This window comes from Tasmannia lanceolata, unplaced genomic scaffold (genome assembly GCF_043159265.1).
Source record: "Tasmannia lanceolata isolate RefF3 unplaced genomic scaffold, GAP_Taslan_0.1 ptg000023l, whole genome shotgun sequence".
Classification (NCBI taxonomy): Eukaryota; Viridiplantae; Streptophyta; class Magnoliopsida; order Canellales; family Winteraceae; genus Tasmannia; species Tasmannia lanceolata.
Genome location: NW_027518700.1, coordinates 9,525,547 through 9,539,467, shown reverse-complemented (window position 1 = coordinate 9,539,467; position 13,921 = coordinate 9,525,547). Strand labels below are relative to the sequence as shown.

General features: G+C 40.4%; 1 pseudogene; it reads left to right on the top strand.

Annotated features, from left to right (window-relative positions):
- Positions 1–2,514: 2,514 nt before the first annotated feature.
- On the top strand, positions 2,515–4,340 carry LOC143856303 (RING-H2 finger protein ATL43 pseudogene; annotated as a pseudogene).
- The last annotated feature ends 9,581 nt before the right edge of the window (positions 4,341–13,921 follow it).

Genomic DNA, 13,921 nt, shown 5'->3' with positions numbered 1-13,921 from the left:
ACATAAAAAAGGTGGAAAGAGATGTGTTAGGCATGGTTTTAAATTTCAACCTAAATCCGAAATTTCGGGTTTCGGTCGAGACCGAAACCCAAATGGCACATACCCGAAACGTGGCTTTATTTCGTAGACCGAAATTTCGTTATTTCAATTTCGTGCGAAATTTTAGGGAGTTCGACCAATTTTTTGGATTTTTTTTACTATTTTATAGTTATGATTTCCATAACGAATAAAATATTCTTTTTATTAGTCCGTCGGATTTCAAGCGAAATTTCAAATTTTCGATTTTGCAGGGGTACCAAAATGCATGGTTTTAAATTTCGGATTTCAGTGGAGACCGACACCGAAATTGATGAAAACCGAAACGGTCATTTATTTCGACCGAAATTTCGGAATTTCGGTCAAAATTTCGGTTTGTCCGAAATTTGACGCAAAAAATCTTTTTTTTTAATATTAATTTAATATTTCACCGAAATTTCGGCCGAAATTTAATATTGAATAAAATAATAATTTCTGGTTTTGTACCAGATTTCGGTCGAAATTTCAAACTTTCAAGGTCCGAAACCGAAATTTTAAACCTTGGCCAAATGTATATGAAACCGAAATATAAAACCATGGTGTTACTGTTAGGTATGTTTTTTTACTTTGACATGATTTTCAGATGAAGAGATGCGTCCGACGAATATTATAACTGCATGATTGACATGATCTTTAGGTCATGGGATATCCAAACTCCAAAGTAATCGCTATCAAATGCACGGTTTATTCAAAGGAAACTCCAAAGTAATCGCTATCAAATGCACGGTTTATTCAAAGGTAGGACCCACTATGCTTGTACGGTTTATTAAGAGGTGGGACCCACTATCTGTAGTAGGGATCATGGTATAATCAAGTATTCCTTACTATTGAGTTACATTTGTGCCATCTGTCAAGGTTGGGCTCGCTACCATTTCTAATACTGTATAATAATAAAAAGGGGGAGTGATAAATCGACTCCCCAAATTGATAAATCGACTCCCCATGTGTCTCTCTCTCCTCTAGGTTAGAGAGAGAAAGAGGAGAGAGATAGACACATGGGGAGTCAATTTATCCATTTGGGGAGTCGATTTATCACTGCCCTAATAAAAATTGTCAGCTTATATCAGTGCTACCATTCTTTAATAATTGCACTACTAACATGATTGGTAGTTGTGCCATTATCATAATTTAAAAAATGTTGGGCTCGCAACCATAATTAAAAATTATTTAACAATGTCAGTTGTGCCATTATCATAATCCACAAATACCAATCCCTAAAAAAATATTGTTATTTTTCTTTTTTATAGACATAAAATAGAAAAATAAATAGTAATTACAAAACAAATTACACATTTAATGTTGTATTAGTGATATGAAATCGCTTGGGAATTACTTCTTTAAGTGAGGGCATTCTTGGAATGTGGTTTATAAGGCGACTAAAGAGGGGTTTATCTTTAGTTGGGCATTATTCAAAAGAAGTGAGGTGAAGGGCTTTTCTCTAGACAAGGGCTTTGATCCAATGTTATTGTTTTAGGAGTTGTGAAGACATTGGGAAGAAGGTATTGAGTTTTTGCTTGGGTTGTAAAATGAGGGTGTTGGTGGGGTTTTCACCATCGTTGGAGAGGTAAGGGCGTTAACCCTTGTTTGTAATTTCTCATCATTGATAGTAAGGTTTACTTGCCGGATTGCCCGTGGAGTAGGCCAAAGTGCCAAACCACGTAAATATCTTGTGTCTCTTGCTCTCTTGAGTTCTTTTTTTATTTCACTGCACTTTTGATTTGTTTCACACACTCGTTTGGGCTAATTCCATGGGTTGCATGAGGCTATTGGGTATTGCTTGGTTTGAGTAGTCTTCGATAACCAGATTTATAGCGGCGGGTTCTTGCCGCAACATTTAATACAACTCACTAAAAATCAAAGCCTTTATTTTTCAAATCATCATAAAGTATTATTTTTTTATGACCAAATTACCCTCTTGAATAACTGTAATACCTATTGGTGGACAGGTTCAGATGCTCATGAGGTGTTGCTCTCTCTCTCTCTCTCTCTCTCTCTCTCTCTCTCTCTCTCTCTCTCTCTCTCTCCCTCCCTTTGGAATAACTGTAATACCTATTGCAATGGAGGGCAGGTTCAGATGCTCATGAGGTGTTGCTCTCTCTCTCTATCTCTCTCTCTCGTGTGTAGTTATCGAGATAAGGGGGGGGTGCTAACAAAGTAACGAAAACCAATCATACGTTTTCAGGCTAAACAAAAAGCCATCATACCTATGCCCCATCTATGAGTCTATGACCATGATCCATTGGGTCACTAAAGGGCCATTTTTGTAATTTACTTTTTCTTTTCCCTACAAATTCCTATTCAAATATGCGGCATTACTCTTTGATCGGCGAAAAGGTGGGCAAAATAGCCGGTGGTTAAAAAAAAAGGAAAAAGCTTTCTTTTCTACAACAAATGGTGGTTGTTCAAATGACGAAATCACGACCCAAATTGATTAAAAAAGACCCCCCCTAATTCCTAATCCGCACCCTCTCTCACGTCATTTCCTTTCAATTATCACACACCAAAAATCAGTTACATGCCTTTGTCTTCTCTCTCTTGTTTCTTTTCCCTATCCCGGCCCAACAGAATCCTCCTCCCTCTCTCTATCCCTCCTCAAAGGCCTTTCCTCCCTCTTCTCCTGGCTCAGGAATTCCAAATTCCAGAACCAGAAATGTTCTTTTTCATACCTTCCAAAATCTGGGTCTTCATATTCCTCTCTCTTACCCTTATTTTCCAAGCTTTAATGGCAGAAAACGAGATAGAAATCCCCTCAAATTCAACCATAAATCCTTCTCTATCTTACCCACCTGAACTAAAATCAAACATCGCGCCTTTCAAACCCAGCATTGCAGTCATAGTTGGAGTCCTAACAACCATGTTCTCAATCACATTCCTCCTCCTCCTCTACGCAAAACACTGCAAAAGAAACGATTATAACACAAACCCTAACCCTTCTTCAGCCCATAGAAACTCCGGTATTGATAAAACCCTAATCCAATCCCTCCCAATTTTCAAATTCGGATCCCTTAGTGGACAAAAAGAGGGTCTCGAATGTTCTGTATGTTTGAACATTTTTGAGTCTTCAGAAGTTCTTCGTCTCCTTCCTAAATGTAAGCATGCATTCCATGTAGAATGTGTTGACACGTGGCTTGATACCCACTCGACTTGTCCTTTATGTAGGTACCGAGTCGACCCGGAAGATGTTCTTCTCATAGATGAGTCCGAACCCTTTCCTGGGTTTCCTTTAATAAAGCCTGAAGAACCCAATCAAGAGAAAAAACGTTATAGTGGGACCGAGATTCGGACCCAAAGTCCCAATGAAATTGGGTTTCGTCGGATTTCGGGCCGGCACTCTTCGGCTGGGGAAAAATCGAGTAAGTTTATATGTGTAGTTATACAGTCAGACGCGCCTGAGACGCGTTCTAGAAGATCTGATCCAACAGTGGAGAAGAAGGTGAGTCTTGGATGCTTTGATCGTGGCGGTCGAAAAGATGGGCTTCTTTTGACAGAATCATCTGACGTGGCAGATAATGAACGGAGATTTGAACACCGTATTATTGTGTCGGATTCTGTTTCGGATTTACCGCCACGGAGGTGGAGTGATTTTAAGCCGTCCGATCTTTTATATCTACGGTCAGAGATGATTATTACTGATAGTGGGCGGCACTCGCTATCGTGCGCTAGAGGGTCTTGTTCCTCTTCTTTGAAGCCCCAACGAAGGGTAGATGAGAACTGGGGAGAAGTTGAAGATGGGAGTGGCAAGATTGTAATAAACTCGAGATCTGTGTCCGAAATCACTGGCTTGAGTAGGTTTCGCAGAAACGAAGAGGAGAAGACAGTAAAGAGATGGTTGGGTTTTCGTACGCCACCTTGGCTATTGCATCATAAATAAGAAGGTGCGAAAGAAAAAGGCAGATATATCCTTCGTCTTTTGATAATATTTCGATTATACCACCCACACGGAAAGAGGAAAAGTACATGCAAGAAATTTTACGCTACGACACATTCGTATCGGTTTCCGGTACGTCCGTGTCGGGCGGTTCGGGCGGAGCGAAACTGAAACAGATAAAGAGAGAGAAGACACTAAACGACAAAAAGTGGAGTTTGTTTTTATTTTAAATACGCAGCCATATATGCCCCTCTCTTTATTTTATATTTCTTTTAATAGACAACGGAACGTGTCGGGTGGTGCGTGTCGGCTTTTTTAGGTGTTTCGTGTTTGTTCTGTGTAAAGGAAAGTGTTTGGGGCCGTAGCTTTTTGTAACGGCGTTTTTTTTTTGACTTTTTGTTACGGTGTCGGTTTAAAAGAGGGGGGAGATTTTAGCCAACCCCCCCCCCCCCCCCCCCCCCCCACCCCCACCTTTTTTTTTTTTCTTCCTCTCATTAGAAAAAGGATTTTGATATATTTATGGTGACATGACTTGACCCCATTCAAGGTTGCAATATGTAAAACTTTTGATAAAGATTTGTCCTCTTTTTGCCACTTTTCATGTTTTTCTCTGTTGAGTTTTGGATTCTGATTCAAAAAATTCAGAGTCCCACGTGAATTGCCCATAGCTACTTTTGCTAATCCAAGTTTTTAAAGCAACTTTACACTGGGATACCTCCCATTTTGTATTTGGATTTGGAATTGAGTTTTGAATACAAAATCAAGAGTAAAGAGGGTGAAGGGGAGAGGTTGAAGAGTAAAGAGGGTGAAGGGGAGAGGTTGAAGAGTAAAGAGGGTGAAGGGGACTAGACCTGGCAAAATGGGACCTGTACCCGCGGGTACACCCGGCCCACAAGGGTACGGGTACCAATTTCATTACCCGCGGAAAAAAAAATACCCGTACCCATGACCCGCGAGTGGGTCTGGGTCGGGCTGTAGTGCCCGCGGGTTACCCGCCATTCGGTTTTCAACTTTTTATACTTAAGGCCTAAACACTAAATGATCAAAAGGACCAAAATTAATCTACTTGTAGATGCTTCTTAAAGTTGGTTGCATTGCATGGTCTTGGGATCCATCAAACTATGAGCATGGTTAGGTGCTGTATAATGGTACTTTACTTCTAATTAAGTCTTGTATGCATCTTAAAGCTTGCTCTTGGGCTATAGTTTGATCAGATGAAGGCTTGAAGTAAAAAATCTAATCGTGGAAAACTTCAGAAGCTTCAGATCAAATACAAAAAGAGGAGGTAAATGGCTAAGAGAACAATCATTGACTGGCTAATGAAAAGCATGGTTGTATCTCTGATCAACACAATATTCAGAGGGTAGCTATTAGGCCTTCTCCCTCTCTCTCGTGAAGAAATCTGAAAGGTCCAGCCATTTCCAAAGTGGTTTTTATCTCATTATCAAGTAGCTAGAAATCACTCAAGTTTTACTATCAAGTTCTGTATTAGGTGCTGAATCTTGTACTTGGAGTTTATTAGTTCAAATCAATGTGCCTTTATTTAATTTCCCTGAAACTGAACTTCCATGACCACTGGCTGCATATACACTAATTTTCATATATGAGCCAAACAAGCTCAAGAATCACATGCACTTGTAGAAGTACAAAATTACACTACACAAATATAATACTTGTTTCTGTTGTCGGGTTACCCGCGGGTATACCCGTGCCCGCCCGAGTGGGATCTGGGTACATAAAAGGGCTACCTGTAGAATCACGGTAAAACCTACTCGTACCCGCCCGGGTTACCCGTTTGCCGGGTCTAAAGGAAACTGCAAGATCTGTGGATTTCCAATTTCTTATTTCCACATCAAATTTAGAAATCTATTTTTTTTCATTGTCAGCTGTTGGATTAGAAACCTAAGAATTTGATCCGATCCAAATTACAATGCAAAAAGGGCTGCAAATGTGAGGAATCCAAATCAAAATCTTCTCGGCATCGAAATGAGCCCTAAATGGATGTTTAATTTTGAGTCCAATTATCAGTTTTTGACTAAAAATCTATTCTCAAAATCCAGAAAAACAGGGTTGATGTGTTACGCACTTAGGCCCCATTCTCTATTGTGATTGTGTACTTCTTCTACCTCAAATCTCCTCACCTGTAAGATATTTTGCATCCTTGTACTGCTACACTTTTCCATTTTTTCCAATGAGGGAAATGATATATTTTCCCCCAAATTAGTCGACAATTATATGTTTCAATGCAACAACAAGATATTATTTGTCACATTTTATTCGTAAAATAGGTTGGGTTGGACTCTTTGTGTAGGTGCATGTAGTCCTTATCTCCACATACATCTATATTTCACCAAGCTTATATCTAAGACAGTGCCCAGATCATCACGCTTTTCATATTGCTCAAAACTTAACCGACAAGGAATTTCTCTCCCTTAGGATCTTTATGTTATAGTTACAACTACTGTTCACTGGGAATATCGGTCACTGGCTCCCCTGTCATCAGGTCGCCAACTTCCTTGACCTTTCGACAAAAGGTAAGAATCAGCCCCCATATCTAGTCTTTACAACTTTGAGGAGACCTATGTTTTTGGAAAACATTTGCTCGGGCCTAGTCATAAAAACCCCCTTTGTGTAGAGGAACCTGTTCTCCAGAAGTGACGCGGGGCTATTCTGCCGAGTTTCTTGGAGAGGGTTGTGTAGGGGTGCAACTCGGGTCGGGTTGGCCTCAACCCGAACCCCCCGACCTGAGTTCCAACCCAATGAGGTTCAACCCGACCTAAGGAGCCCTTTTTGCCAACCCGAACCCGACCCGAACCCAACCCGGGTTGAGAAAACTGAACCTGAACCCAACCCGAACTCAACCCAACCCGACTTTTTCCTGGGTTGAACCCGACGGGTTCGGGTTAAGCCCGCCCAAGTTGCACCCCTAGGGTTGTGTCATGCCTCAGGTATTCTCTACCTACGCACCTATGATGGTTTTAGATACATTTACTCATTTGATGAAGGTCATTCGAGCTTAATCAAATTTGCCGCCTAATACACTTTCTACTTGCCGTTATAAATGGAGAAAGTGAGTCTGGGATGCTTTGATCGTGTACCGCCACGGAGGTGGAGTGATTTTAAGCCGTCCGATCTTTTATATCTACGGTCAGAGATGATTATTACTGATAGTGGGCGGCACTCGCTATCGCTCCTCCTTTTCTTCGAAGCAACCGCAGAGCGTAGATGAGAATGTGGGAGTAGTTGATGATGGGAGTGGCAAGATTGTAATAAACTTGAGATCTGTGTCGGAAATCACAGGCTTGAGTAGGTTCCGTAGTAATGAAGAGGAGAAGACAGTAAAGAGATGGTTGGGTTTCCGTACGCCCGCCTTGGCTATCGGATCATAATTCATAAAGGATCAATTACCAATGGGGGACAAAAATTAGGTGAAATTATCAACGCCCGCCTTGGCTATGGGATCATAATTCATAAAGGATCAATTACCAATGGGGGACAAAATTAGGTGAAATTATCAACAGGACCTAGGCTGCAACTCGAGCCGGGTTTTACCCGACCCACATCGACCCGACCCGAAAATAGCCTGGGTCGGGTTCAGGTTTCATGGGTTTCAGGTCGAGCAGGGTTCAGCATTCAAAAGCCCGCATGAATCTCGGGTCGAGCCGGGTTTGAAGGGGCCCGACCCGACCCGACCCGAGTTACATAAGTTATAGTATATACATTTTTTTCTATTGTTAGTTAAAAGTTAAAGGGATAATTACATTTACACCCCCTCTAGTTTCTGACACATCCACTTCCACCCCTATAGTTTAAAACGTGACAAATACACCCTTGTAGTTTCAATTTGTTTAAGGTAGGCCCCCTCAGCTGAAGGTTCGTCCATAGATTGAAGGGTTAGGATGATCCGATGGAGCTGATTTTTTGGGCACACCCTATCTATGTCAGGACCCATCAAATGAACGCTTTGGATCATCCAAACAATGTGAGCCCACATTATTTGGATGATTTTTTGGTAGTGTTTGGATTCGGGTAGGGACCCACATTATTTGGATGATCCAAAGCGTTCATTTGACGGGTCCTGACATAGACATGGTGTGCATAAAAAATCAACTCCATCGGATAATCCTAACCCTTCAATCTATGGACGAACCTTCAGCTGAGGGGGCAAACCTTAAACAAATTGAAACTACAGGGGTGTATTTGTCACGTTTTAAACTATAGGGGTGGAAGTGGATGTGTCAGAAACTAGAGGGGGTGTAAATGTAATTATCCCAAAGTTAAAAGTGAAAACCCACGCACCCATTGTTACTGTATGTGAGTGTAATTTCTGCTTCTATGAGTTGAGTTGCCTTGTCAAACAAGAATTTTCCTTAAAAATTTGCGTCAACGTGAAAAAACCCGACCCGACCCGAACCGACCCGAGATTTATCATGGGTAGGGCCGGGTTTGGGAATCGTGGGTTTTCCAAAAAAAACCCGACCCGACCCGACCCGAGATATTTCTCGGGTAGGGTTGGGTTCTCCAAAACCCGACCCGCCCGACCCGAGTTGCAGCCCTAACAGGACCCATGCTTTTCAGAAATTATCAACGGGGGACAAAATATGTCTTGTCATTAAAAGCTGGACGAAAATGCCCTTTTCTGAAGCAACACGTTTTGCTTTTCCACTTTTCCCTTTTCTCTCTTCTTTCTCTCTTTTTTTTTTTCACTTTTTCATTTTCAATTTTGTTTTTTTCTACATTACCAGTCATCTTCTTCATCATTTAGCCACCATTGGAGGTGGGAAAACTCAAAATTTTGAAACGTGAGTTCATTCCCATCTATCTTTCAATATCTAGGTTTTATTTTTCATTTGTTTTAGGGTTTTGCATTTCTTCTTCTCCCTTTCAATGGATGATGAGGAAGATGAATCGTACGGCAGAAAGAAAAAAAAATGTGAAAATGAACGAGTGAAAAAAACAGGAAGTAAAAACGTGTTCATAAGGGACTTGATAAGCCCATTCGAAATTTGGTAACCCCATTTTGATACTGGATAACCCCAACCCCAGAGGCTTGAAAACCCCCTTCCAAAACTCCAGTACCCTTGGGCAATTTTAAGGGACTTGATAAGCCCATTCGTAAATTGGTAACCCCATTTTGATACTAGATAACCCCAATCCCAAATACTTGAAAACCCCCTTCCAAACTCTAGTACCCTCAGCCAATTTTCAGGGACTTGATAAGCCCATTCTGAAATTGGTAACCCCATTTTGATACCTGATAACCCCAATCCTAGAGACTTGAAAACCCCCTTCCAAAACTCCAGTACCCTCAGCCAATTTTCAAGGACTTGATAAGCCCATTCAGAAATTGGTAACCCCATTTTTATGCTAGATAACCCCAATCCCAGAGACTTGAAAACTCCCTTCCAAAACTCTAGTACGCTTGGCCAATTTTTAGAGACTTGATCACCCCATTCGGCAATTGGTGACCCCATTTTTTATACTAGATAACTCCAATCCTAGAAACTTGAAAACCCTCTTCCAAAACTTTAGTACCCTCTGCCAATTTTCAAGCACTTGATAAGCCCATTTTGATACTAGATAATCCCAATCCCAAATACTTGAAAATCCCCTTCTAAAACTCTAGTACCCTCGGCCAATTTTCAGGGACTTGATAAGCCCATTCTGAAATTGGTAACCGTATTTTGATACCTGATAACCCCAATCCTAGAGACTTGAAAACCTCCTTCCAAAGTCAAAACTTGTTGTATATGCCAAAGGGTATTTTCGTCCAGCTTTTACTGACAAAACCTCTTTTGTCCCCTGTTGATAATTTTTGAAAAACATGGGTCCTGTTGATAATTTTGCCTAATGTTTGTCCCCCATTGGTAATTGGTCCATTCATAAATAAGAAGGTGCGAAAGAAAAAGACAGATATCTCCTTTGTCTTTTGTTACTATTTCGATCATGGCACCTACACGGAAAGAGGGAAAGTAAATACGAGAGTTTTGACTTAGAGATCTCGAAACGCATGATTTCACTATTCACGCGACGTAGCATTCGTATCGGTTTCCGGTACGTTCGTGTCGGCCGGTTCGGGAGGAGCGAAACTGAAACAGAGAAAGAGAGAAAGACACTAAACGACAAAAAGTGCCGTTTATTTTGATCTTAAATACGCAGCGATATGCCCCTCTCTTTATTTTATATTTCTTTTAATAGACAACGGAACGTGTCGGGTGGTGCGTGTCGGCTTTTTTTAGGTGTAGCGTGTCGGCTTTTTTAGCCGAACACCTTTGTCCTGTGTAAAGGAAAGTGTTTTGGACCGTCGCTTTTTTGTAACGGCGTTTTTGACTTTTTTGTTAGTGTGTCGGTTTAAAAGGTAAGAAGGGGGAGATTTTAGCCAACCCTCTTTCTTTCGTTTTTTTTCTATCATTATTTATGGTGACATGACGTGACTCCATGTAAGGTTGCATTATGTAAACTTTTGATAAAGATTTGTCCTCTTTTTGCCACTTTCATGTTGTTCTCTTTTGGGTTTTGGATTCTGATTCACAAAATTCAGTCCCCCACGTGAATTGTCCATTTTGTTAGACAGTGTCCATATCGTCACCCTTTATGTTATAGTGACAACTGCCGTTCACCGGAGTATCGGTCGCAAGCTCTCCTGTCATTAGGTCGCCAGCTTCCTTGACCTTTCGACAAAGGGTAAGAATCAGGCCCCCATATCTAGTCTTTACAACTTTGAGGAGACCTATGTTTTTGGTAAACATTTGCCCAGGCCGAGTGACAACAATCCTCTTTGTGTGGAGGCACCCCTTCTCCCAAAGCGACGAGGCTATTCTTCCGAGTTTCTTAGAGAGGGTTGTTTAATGCCCCTAGGTATTCTCTACCTATGCAGCTATGACGGTTATATATATATATATGAGGAAATTGTTGGTGAGCTTAAGCGCCCCAATCACATGGGGGCCCACTTTGTTAGGTGATCGAAAGCATTCATTTTAAAGTCCCTTCCATGGATAGGGGGTGTACCAAAAATCAGCTCCATAGGATCATCCTAACCCCTTCATTTGTGGAGGACAAAAATGGGCAAACCCTATATAAGGCCTTTAAAATGAATGCTTTGGATCACCTAACAAAGTGGGCCCCCATGTGATTGGGGAGCTTAAGCGCACCATAGAGTTGGTGCGCTTAAGCTCACCAACAGTTTTCTCTCTCTCTCTCTCTCTCTCTCTCTCTCTATATATATATATATATATATATATATATATAGAGAGAGAGAGAGAGAGAGAACATTTCCTACACACTTGTGTAGGTAAGTTACCTACGCACTAGCTTAAAATACAGTGGGGGCCCACATTGTTTGGGTGATCCAAACAATTCATTTGAATGGTCCTCACATAGATAGGGTGTCCACAAAAAATCAGATCCATAGGATCATCCTAACCATTCAAACTATGGAGGCAAAAAATGGACTAATTTGTGAAGGTTTATACACGTCCATTTTACCTCCACAAATCGTAGGGTTGGGATGATCCTATGGATCTGATTTTTTGTGGACCATTCAAATGAATTGTTTGGATCACCCAAACAATGTGGGCCCCCACTGTATTTTAAGCTAGTGCGTAGGTAACTTACCTACACAAGTGTGTAGGAAATGTTCTCTCATATATATATATATATATATATATATATATATATATATATAGGTACTCATTTGATGAAGGTCATTCGAGCTTAATCAAATTTGCCTAATGTAGAAACAATTAACCTAACTGAATATGTAACCTACAGAATCCACTCAGTGTTTGATTTTGCAAGGGCACCTCTCAAGAGAAGCAATCTCAAAATAAAGCTGTCTTTTTTAATAATAGGACAAACTCACATTGTCTTTCATTTTTTAAACAAATGTCGAAGGCCATTCCACTTTCCTAAAAGCTCTCACGAGCGGATCAAAGAAATGAAACAAAGTGACTCATCTCATTATCAAAACATGATTAGTAAAATAGAAGTGCCCTATTCACCAGGGAATAAGGTTTATGCCCGAAACATAGTGGAGGGTGATTCCCTAAATGTCATTAGATAGTTGAAAGGCTGATCACCTCGCCTTTGAGATTTTCAGAGTTTTGATGAGATCTTGGATCGAATTGAGGGGTCATTTGGTTCGATTTTATCACATTAGAAGATCAATGATTGGAGATGTAGATCACCTTGCTCGAGCAGGAGTAACTAGATCGGACTTAGAGTTCTTTATTATTATTATTTTCTTCCTCCTTGAGGAGTCTCTATTGTTGTTTCGTTGTTCTTTATGCTTTATATTTGCAGCTCCATGACTGCCTTGGTCATATGGCATATAAGATTTTATATGCCATATGCGAGTGAAGTCCGATTTTTTTTTTTCCAAAACAGTATAATAGGGCCCAATTCTTTTTTCAAAAAAAGTATAGTAGGGCCTACTTCAATCGAATGATCCAAACCATTCAGTTATTGGGCAACAATGTAAATAGATCGTACTCCGTAAATCATCTCCATAGGATGTTCCTAATCCTCGGATCTGTAGATGTTTCTATCTTGTATAGCCCCTCTATAGATGGGAGGGATAGGAACGTCCTATGGAGATGATTTTCAGGATACAACCTAATTAAGTGGTGGCCCAACAATCGAACGGTTTGGATAATCCGTTGAAATGGGCCCCACTGTACTTTTTTGAAAAATACTAGACTTCACAGTCACAAAACATATAAAATCTCGGGCGATTTGACACATCCTCTAATAGGACTGATTGGAGAATTTATATGATGGGTGGCCGTGAAAACACGTGAAGTCTGAAAAAAACAGGTACGGCCCACTTTTTTCGATGATCCAAACCGTTCATCTGTTTGGGCACAACGTAAATAGGTTGTGCCCCAAAAATCATTTTCATAGGATGATCCTAACCCTCCGATCTGTAGAAGATTCCATAAATGATTTTTGGAAATCTCCATTTTCACTGCCACCCATCATATAATTTCTCCCTATGGATATTGTAAGTATTTAACTCTGGCCCACATGTAGGGCAGCGTCCTTGGAACCGACATGGACAAATAAACTCTTCCAAAAGTTTAGGGCATGAATATGCCATAAAATATTTCAAGGTATCATTTAAGTAATTAAATAGGAGTGTGAAGTGATCTAATTCTAGTGAGATCCAGCTATGACTTGTAACGATCTATTTGGATTTCTAATTTGGATTCAGCTATTATCCAAATCTAGTATAGATGTTAATGCTCAACCTTTGGTTCCATAGGGTTCATTTACACCCCTCTTAAATAGGTAGTGTTTATTGAGAACCGATTGAATCCAAAACTGATTATTGGACTCTATTTTACCTATAATAGGTTTGGTACTGACAATTGGTTGTCATAATCTCAAACGATCAGGGACTAAATTTGAGGGTATGAATTGATGCGAAAAGCTCTCTCTCTCTACCCTTGGTGGCGCCCAACAGCACTCTCTCTCCTTCATACCCTTGGTGGGGCCCAACAAAACTCTCTCTCCTTCATACCCTTGGTGGGCCCAACAACACTCTTTCCACTCCCTTGGTGGGGTCCAACAGCACTCTCTCTACAATTATTTATGTAAAGTGTACTTTAAAACAAAAGCACATTTGGGCTACTTTGTTAGAAGATCCAAACCTTTCATTTGTTGGCTTTAACATAAATAAGATGATCCTATCCCTCTGATCTGTAGACGGACAACACTACATACAAACCTCTAAGAACGAGGAGTCAGATCATCCTATGGAGATTTTTTTTTATTTTTTTATTTTTTGTTGGAAATGCTTATTTACATTAGGGCTCAACAAATGAACGGTTTGGATCTTAAAAAAGGTGGGCCCCAATGAATTTTCTAATAAATAAGTGTTATGTGAGGCTTGTAAGTAGGTGCATGTTTTTTTTAAAATAAAGTGAGGCCCATGTTGTTCAAACATCTAAATAATCAGTTGTTGAGGGCCAACGTAAA